Source organism: Salvelinus alpinus, chromosome 9 (genome assembly GCF_045679555.1).
Source record: "Salvelinus alpinus chromosome 9, SLU_Salpinus.1, whole genome shotgun sequence".
Taxonomy (NCBI): domain Eukaryota; kingdom Metazoa; phylum Chordata; class Actinopteri; order Salmoniformes; family Salmonidae; genus Salvelinus; species Salvelinus alpinus.
Window position 1 is genome coordinate 59,081,853 of NC_092094.1, and position 9,690 is coordinate 59,091,542.

Below are 9,690 nucleotides of genomic sequence, written 5' to 3' on the forward strand. Positions count from 1 at the left end.
GGTACGCAACAGAAAACGTTTTAAAGTGTATTGCAATGGAAAGTGTAAATGAGACTTTCTTATTGGACATGCCCAGGTATTCTCTCCCTGTTTCAGTCCATTTTCTTCCATTTGGTGCCTAATGAGCACAACCCAGATGCAAATATGTGATTCACAGAGATACGTAAGCTTGTTTAATGTTTAATCGTTGTTTTGTCTTTTACTTGCTTCTAAAAGATGTAAATGTGACAAGTATGTCCTTATCTCTACTTCTGTTTGGCTCATGCAGTATAGTAGTTACACAAATGCAAAAACACCGTTTTTTTACTACACTACAACAATAAATGAATGTGATATACAGTGTGTGTTTGAACAGTGGGGAACCATAATGGCCTTCTATGCAAAACAAATTGTAGTTTTTATTTCATTTTAGTCTTTTCGATAATTTAAAATATATTCTGATTTCTTCACTTCAGTTTGTGTTGGAAAAAAACTGAAGAGAAAAAGAATATCCAAATCAGGATTTTTCTTTGGTGCCCCTTGGGGTGAAAAATCGAGCTAGCTATGTCAGCCACTGGCTCGGTCCTCAGAAGGTGGGATGAGGAACTTTGATGGTGGTGGGGGCCACAAAAAAATCTAAACTCATCATGAGGGGCCGCAGCTGCTCACGGTTCTGTGTACCCATATCCCCAAAATGTTACGATTTAGAGTTAATTTTGTGCAATCTAAACATTTTGCCAAGGGGTGTAAAGAAAATGTTGCAGTTTTAAAGCAATTTTGCTACAATTCTGACCTGTTTCAGGAAACTAGGCGTATGTCGCAGGTCACTTCTTCACAGGAGAGCCATTTGAACGTAAACATTTCTTTGGCAGAAATGCCTTCTGGAACATGTGAACTTTCATGTGCCTTAATAACAAACGTGTATGCCATCTGTAAATACAAATAAAATTGTAAAATTACAAGCCTAGTTGGTTTAGCCACCCACAGAAAGACAGCAACCTTCCCGCTAGCCATGATTGGCTAAGATAATGAGTGGGCATGACATGCCGAGAGATGAGTTTGGATTGGTCTGCCATATAGCACGCCTTTGTCTATTTGAGCTAGTCAGTATATGTAGGTAATCCTGTCTAACGCAGCTTTTTTTATGTATCATGCAGTAAAACTGTGTAAGTGTTGCTCTCCACTTTCTGAAATCAGTGGATTTCAGGTATGATAGTTAAGGAGATAGAGAAAAAAAAAGCTGTCTCTAGATTACATCTTCAAACTAAGGGCAACAATGGCATCCTTGACATGAGATATCGATAGTCTAGCTAGCTACATTTTCAGATAATACACATTTTGACAGAAAGTGGTTTAATTTCAAGTTAAAGTGTACTGTTAGCTACTTTTATCCAATGTAAAAAACACAACTTCAAATTTTGCTACGTAAGACCCATTTTTTCATGGGTCGGAGAGAATATTTTGCAATTTTATAGCTTATTTCATGCAACTACTAATTTGTGACAGTACGTCTCAAATCGGTCTTAATATAGCAAAATGTGAAATTGTGTTGTTGTTTTTTTTACATGGGATCAAATCAAATCAAATCAATTTTATTTTATATAGCCCTTCGTACATCAGCTAATATCTCGAAGTGCTGTACAGACACCCAGCCTAAAACCCCAAACAGCTAGTAATGCAGGTGTAGAAGCACGGTGGCTAGGAAAAACTCCCTAGAAAGGCCAAAACCTAGGAAGAAACCTAGAGAGGAACCAGGCTATGAGGGGTGGCCAGTCCTCTTCTGGCTGTGCCGGGTGGAGATTATAACAGAACTATGCCAAGATGTTCAAAAATGTTCATAAGTGACAAGCATGGTCAAATAATAATCATGAATAATTTTCAGTTGGCTTTTCATAGCCGATCATCAAGAGTTGAAAAACAACAGGTCTGGGACAGGTGGCGGTTCCATAACCGCAGGCAGAACAGCTGAAACTGGAATAGCAGCAAGGCCAGGCGGACTGGGGACAGCAAGGAGTCACCACGGGCGGCAGTCCCGACGCATGGTCCTAGGGCCCAGGTCCTCCGAGAGAAAGAAAGAGAGAAGGAGAAAATTAGAGAGAGCCAAGATTTTCAAAATTTCCATAAATGACAAGCATGGTCAAATAATAATCAGGAATAAATCTCAGTTGGCTTTTCATAGCCGATCATTAAGAGTTGAAAACAGCAGGTCTGGGACAGGTAGGGGTTCCATAACCGCAGGCAGAACAGTTGAAACTGGAATAGCAGCAAGGCCAGGCGGACTGGGGACAGCAAGGAGTCACCACGGCCGGTAGTCCCGACGTATGGTCCTAGGGCTCAGGTCCTCCGAGAGAAAGAAAGAGAGAAGGAGAAAATTAGAGAGAGCCAAGATTTTCAAAATGTTCATAAATGACAAGCATGGTCAAATAATAATCAGGAATAAATCTCAGTTGGCTTTTCATAGCCGATCATTAAGAGTTGAAAACAGCAGGTCTGGGACAGGTAGGGGTTCCGTAACCACAGGCAGAACAGTTGAAACTGGAATAGCAGCAAGGCCAGGCGGACTGGGGACAGCAAGGTGTCATCATGCCCGGTAGTCCTGACGTATGGTCCTAGGGCTCAGGTTCACAGAGAGAAAGAGAGAACGAGAGAATTAGAGAGAGCATACTTAAATTCACACAGGACACTGGATAAGACAGGAGAAGTACTCCAGGTAACCAACTGACCCTAGCCCCCCGACACAAACTACTGCAGCATAAATACTGGAGGCTGAGACAGGAGCGGTCAGGAGACACTGTGGCCCCATCCGAAGAAACCCCCGGACAGGGCCAAATAGGAAGGATATAACCCCACCCACTTTGCCAAAGCACAGCCCCCGCACCACTAGAGGGAAATCCTCAACCACCAACTTACAATCCTGAGACAAGGCCGAGTATAGCCCACAAAGGTCTCCACCACAGCACAAACCAAGGGGGGCGCCAACCCAGACAGGAAGATCACGTCAGTAACTCAACCCACTCAAGTGACGCACCCCTCCTAGGGACGGCATGAAAGAGCACCAGCAAGCCAGTGACTCAGCCCCTGTAACAGGGTTAGAGGCAGAGAATCCCAGTGGAGAGAGGGGAACCGGCCTGGCAGAGACAGCAAGGGCGGTTCGTTGCTCCAGAGCCTTTCCGTTCACCTTCACACTCCTGGGCCAGGCTACACTCAATCATATGACCTACTGAAGAGATAAGTCTTCAGTAAAGACTTAAAGGTTGAGACCGAGTCTGCGTCTCTCACATGGGTAGGCAGACTGTTCCATAAAAATGGAGATCTATAGGAGAAAGCCCTGCCTCCCGCTGTTTGCTTAGAAATTCTAGGGACAATTAGGAGGCCTGCGTCTTGTGACCGTAGCGTACGTATTGGTATGTACGGCAGGACCAACTCGGAAAGATAGGTAGGAGCAAGCCCATGTAACGCTTTATAGGTTAACAGTAAAACCTTGAAATCAGCCCTTGCCTTAACAGGAAGCCAGTGTAGGGAAGCTAGCACTGGAGTAATATGATCAAATTTCTTGGTTCTAGTCAGGATTCTAGCAGCCGTATTTAGCACTAACTGAAGTTTATTTAGTGCTTTATCCGGGTAGCCGGAAAGTAGAGCATTGCAGTAGTCTAACCTAGAAGTAACAAATGCATGGATTAATTTTTCTGCATCATTTTTGGACAGAAAATTTCTGATTTTTGCAATGTTACGTAGATGGAAAAAAGCTGTCCTTGAAACAGTCTTGATATGTTCGTCAAAAGAGAGATCAGGGTCAAGAGTAACGCCGAGGTCCTTCACAGTTTTATTTGAGACGACTTTACAACCATCAAGATGAATTGTCAGATTTAACAGAAGATCTCTTTGTTTCTTGGGACCTAGAACAAGCATCTCTGTTTTGTCCGAGTTTAAAAGTAGAAAGTTTTCAGCCATCCACTTCCTTATGTCTGAAACACAGGCTTCTAGCGAGGGCAATTTTGGGGCTTCACCATGTTTCATTGAAATGTACAGCTGTGTGTCATCCGCATAGCAGTGAAAGTTAACATTATGTTTTCGAATAACATCCCCAAGAGGTAAAATATATAGTGAAAACAATAGTGGTCCTAAAACGGAACCTTGAGGAACACCGAAATGTACAGTTGATTTGTCAGAGGACAGACCATTCACAGAGACAAACTGATATCTTTCCGACAGGTAAGATCTAAACCAGGCCAGAACTTGTCCGTGTAGACCAATTTGGGTTTCCAGTCTCTCCAAAAGAATGTGGTGATCGATGGTGTCAAAGGCAGCACTAAGGTCTAGTAGCACGAGGACAGATGCAGAGCCTCGGTCTGACGCCATTAAAAGGTCATTTACCACCTTCACAAGTGCAGTCTCAGTGCTATGATGGGGTCTAAAACCAGACTGAAGCATTTCGTATACATTATTTGTCTTCAGAAAGGCAGTGAGTTGCTGCGCAACAGCTTTTTCTAAAATCTTTGAGAGGAATGGAAGATTCGATATAGGCCGATAGTTTTTTATATTTTCCGGGTCAAGGTTTGGCTTTTTCAAGAGAGGCTTTATCACTGCCACTTTTAGTGAGTTTGGTACACATCCGGTGGATAGAGAGCTGTTTATTATGTTCAACATAGGAGGGCCAAGCACAGGAAGCAGCTCCTTCAGCAGTTTAGTAGGAATAGGATCCAGTATGCAGCTTGAAGGTTTAGAGGCCATGATTATTTTCATCATTGTGTCAAGAGATATAGTACTAAAACACTTAACACTTCTCTCCCGATCCCAGGCCCTCGCAGAGCTGTGCAGATCCAGGACAGCTAAGCCCTGGAGGAATACGCAGATTCAAAGAGGAGTCCGTAATTTGCTTTCTAATGGTCATGATCTTTTCCTCAAAGAAGTTCATGAATTTATTACTGCTGAAGTGAAAGCCATCCTCTCTTGGGGAATGCTGCTTTTTAGTTAGTTTCGCAACAGTATCAAAAAGAAATTTTGGATTGTTCTTATTTTCCTCGATTAAGTTGGAAAAGTAGGATGAGCGAGCAGCAGTGAGGGCTCTTCGGTACTGCACGGTACTGTCTTTCCAAGCTAGTCGGAAGACTTCCAGTTTGGTGTGGCGCCATTTCCGTTCCAATTTCCTGGAAGCTTGCTTCAAAGCTCGGGTATTTTCTGTATACCAGGGAGCTAGTTTCTTATGACAAATGTTTTTCGTTTTTAGGGGTGCAACTGCATCTAGGGTATTGCGCAAGGTTAAATTGAGTTCCTCAGTTAGGTGGTTAACTGATTTTTGTCCTCTGACGTCCTTGGGTAGGCAGAAGGAGTCTGGAAGGGCATCAAGGAATTTTTGTGTTGTCTGAGAATTTATAATTTATATTTATTTTGATGCTCCTTGGTTGGGGTCTGAGCAGATTATTTGTTGCGATTGCAAACGTAATAAAATGGTGGTCCGATAGTCCAGGATTATGTGGAAAAACATTAAGATCTACAACATTTATTCCATGGGACAAAACTAGGTCCAGAGTATGACTGTGGCAGTGAGTAGGTCCAGAGACATGTTGGACAAAACCCACTGAGTCGATAATGGCTCCGAAAGACTTTTGGAGTGGGTCTGTGGACTTCTCCATGTGAATATTAAAATCACCAAAAATTAGAATATGATCTGCTATGACTACAAGGTCTGATAGGAATTCAGGAAACTCAGAGAGGAACGCTGTATATGGCCCAGGAGGCCTGTAAACAGTAGCTATAAAAAGTGATTGAGTAGGCTGCATAGATTTCATGACTAGAAGCTCAAAAGACGAAAACGCCATTTTTTTTTTTGTAAATTGAAATTTGCTATCGTAAATGTTAGCAACACCTCCGCCTTTGCGGGATGCACGGGGGATATGGTCACTAGTGTAACCAGGAGGTGAGGCCTCATTTAACACAGTAAATTCATCAGGCTTAAGCCATGTTTCAGTCAGGCCAATCACATCAAGATTATGATCAGTGATTAGTTCATTGACTATGACTGCCTTTGAAGTGAGGGATCTAACATTAAGTAACCCTATTTTGAGATGTGAGGTATCACGATCTCTTTCAATGATGGCAGGAATGGAGGAGGTCTTTATCCTAATAAGATTGCTAAGGCGAACACCGCCATGTTTAGTTTTGCCCAACCTAGGTCGAGGCACAGACACAGTCTCAATGGGTATGGCTGAGCTGACTACACTGACTGTGCTATTGGCAGACTCCACTAAGCTGGCAGGTTGGCTAACAGCCTGCTGCCTGGCCTGCACCCTATTTCATTGTGGGGCTAGAGGAGTTAGAGCCCTGTCTATGTTGGTAGATAAGATGAGAGCACCCCTCCAGCTAGGATGGAGTCCGTCACTCCTCAGCAGGTCAGGCTTGGTCCTGTTTGTGGGTGAGTCCCAGAAAGAGGGCCAATTATCTACAAATTCTATCTTTTGGGAGGGGCAGAAAACAGTTTTCAACCAGCGATTGAGTGCTGAGACTCTGCTGTAGAGCTCGTCACTCCCCCTAACTGGGAGGGGGCCAGAGACAATTACTCGATGCCGACACATCTTTCTAGCTGATTTACACGCTGAAGCTATGTTGCACTTGGTGACCTCTGACTGTTTCATCCTAACATCGTTGGTGCCGACGTGGATAACAATATCTCTATACTCTCTACACTCGCCAGATTTAGCTTTAGCCAGCACCATCTTTAGATTAGCCTTAACGTCGGTAGCCCTGCCCCCTGGTAAACAGTGTATGATCGCTGGGTGATTCGCTTTAAGTCTAATACTGCGGGTAATGGAGTCGCCAATGACTAGGGTTTTCAATTTGTCAGAGCTAATGGTGGGAGCCTTCGGCGTCTCAGACCCCGTAACGGGAGGAGTAGAGACAAGAGAAGACTCAGACTCCGACTCGCTACATAATGGGGAGAACCGGTTGAAAGTTTCTGTCGGCTGAATGAGCGACACCGGTTGAGCATTCCAACAGCATTTCCCTCCAGAAGCCATGAGAAAGTTGTCCGGCTGCGGGGACTGTGCGGGGGGATTTATACTAACGTTACTATCTGTACTTACTGGTGGCACAGACGCTGTTTCTTCCTTTCCTACACTGAAATTACCCTTGCCTAACGATTGCGTCTGAAGCTGGGCTTGTAGCACAGCTATTCTCGCCGTAAGGCGATCGTTCTCCTGTATATTATGAGTACAGCGACTGCAATTAGAAGACATCATGTTAATGTTACTACTTAGCTTCGGCTGTTGAAGGTGTTGACGAACCATGTCCAGATAAAGCGTCCGGAGTGAAAAAGTTGAATGAGGGAAAAAAGTTGCGATGGAAAAAAACTAAAAATATAAACGGTAATTAAAAACAAAAACAAAACAAAAAAACGTAAAGTTGTCAGCTAGCAAAGTAAAGTTGGCAGCAAAACGCACAGCAACAAAACGCACAGCAACACGTCTGCAGATTTCTGAAATGAAAGTAGAGACGAAAGTATGAAAGTACTTGATGAAAACTTCAATCACCCTCCCAACCGTGAAGCATGGAGGTGGAAACATAATTCTTTGGGGATGCTTTTCTGCAAAGGGGACAGGACGACTGCACCGTATTGAGGGGAGGATGGATGGGGCCATGTATCGCGAGATCTTGGCCAAAAACCTCCTTCCCTCAGTAAGAGCATTGAAGATGGGTCGTGGCTGGATCTTCCAGCATGACAACGACCCGAAACACACAGCCAGGGCAACTAAGGAGTGGCTCCGTAAGAAGCATCTCAAGGTCCTGGAGTGGCCTAGCCAGTCTCCAGACCTGAACCCAATAGAAAATCTTTGGAGGGAGCTGAACGTCCGTATTGCCCACCGACAGCCCCGAAACCTGAAGGATCTGGAGAAGGTATGTATGGAGGAGTGGGCCAAAATCCCTGCTGCAGTGTGTGCAAACCTGGTCAATAACTACAGGAAACGTATGATCTTTGTAATTGCAAACAAAGGTTTCTGTACCAAATATTAAGTTCTGCTTTTCTGATGTATCAAATACTTATGTCATGCAATAAAATGCAAATTAATTACTTAAAAATCATACAATGTGATTTTCTGGATTTTTGTTTTAGATTCCGTCTCTCACAGTTGAAGTGTACCTATGATAAAAATTACAGACCTCTACATGCTTTGTAAGTAGGAAAACCTTCAAAATCGGCAGTGTATCAAATACTTGTTCTCCCCACTGTACATATGAGATGAGTACTGTAGGGTATGTAAACATAAAGTGGCATAGTTTAAAGTGGCTAGTGGTACATGTATTACATAAGATGGCAAGATGCAGTAGATGATATAGAGTACAGTATATACATATGAGATGGGTAATGTAGGGTATGTAAACATTATATTAAGTGGCATTGTTTAAAGTGGCTAGTGGTACATTTTTACATAATTTCCATCAATTCCCATTTTTAAAGTGGCTGGAGTTGAGTCAGTATGTTGGCAGCGGCCGCTAAATGTTAGTGGTGGCTGTTTAACAGTCTGATGGCCTTGAGATAGAAGCTGTTTTTCAGTCTCTCGGTCCCTGCTTTGATGCACCTGTACTGACCTCGCCTTCTGGATGATAGCGGGGTGAACAGGCAGTGGCTTGGGTGGTTGTTGTCCTTGATGATCTTTATGGCCTTCCTGTGACATCGGGTGGTGTAGGTGTCCTGGAGGGCAGGTAGTTTGCCCCCGGTGGTGCGTTCTGCAGACCTCACTACCCTCTGGAGAGCCTTACGGTTGTGGGCGGAGCAGTTGCCGTACCAGGCGGTGATACAGCCCGACAGGATGCTCTCGATTGTGCATCTGTAGAAGTTTGTGAGTGCTTTTGGTGACAAGCCGAATTTCTTCAGCCTCCTGAGGTTGAAGAGGCGCTGCTGCGCCTTCTTCACAACGCTGTCTGTGTGGGTGGACCAATTCAATTTGTCCGTGATGTGTACACCGAGGAACTTAAAACTTTCCACCTTCTCCACTACTGACCCGTCGATGTGGATAGGGGGGTGCTCCCTCTGCTGTTTCCTGAAGTCCACAATCATCTCCTTTGTTTTGTTGACGTTGAGTGTGAGGTTATTTTCCTGACACCACACTCCGAGGGCCCTCACCTCCTCCCTGTAGGCCGTCTCGTCGTTGTTGGTAATCAAGCCTACCACTGTAGTGTCATCCGCAAACTTGATGATTGAGTTGGAGGCGTGCATGGCCACGCAGTCGTGGGTGAACAGGGAGTACAGGAGAGGGCTCAGAACGCACCCTTGTGGGGCCCCAGTGTTGAGGATCAGCGGGGTGGAGATGTTGTTACCTACCCTCACCACCTGGGGGCGGCCCGTCAGGAAGTCCAGGACCCAGTTGCACAGGGCGGGGTCGAGACCCAGGGTCTCGAGCTTGATGACGAGTTTGGAGGGTACTATGGTGTTAAATGCTGAGCTGTAATCGATGAACAGCATTCTCACATGGGTATTCCTCTTGTCCAGATGGGTTAGGGCAGTGTGCAGTGTGGTTGCGATTGCGTCGTCTGTGGACCTATTGGGTCGGTAAGCAAATTGGAGTGGGTCTAGGGTGTCCGGTAGGGTGGAGGTGATATGGTCCTTGACTAGTCTCTCAAAGCACTTCATGATGACGGAAGTGAGTGCTACGGGGCGGTAGTCGTTTAGCTCAGTTACCTTAGCTTTCTTGGGAACAGGAACAATGGTGGCCCTCT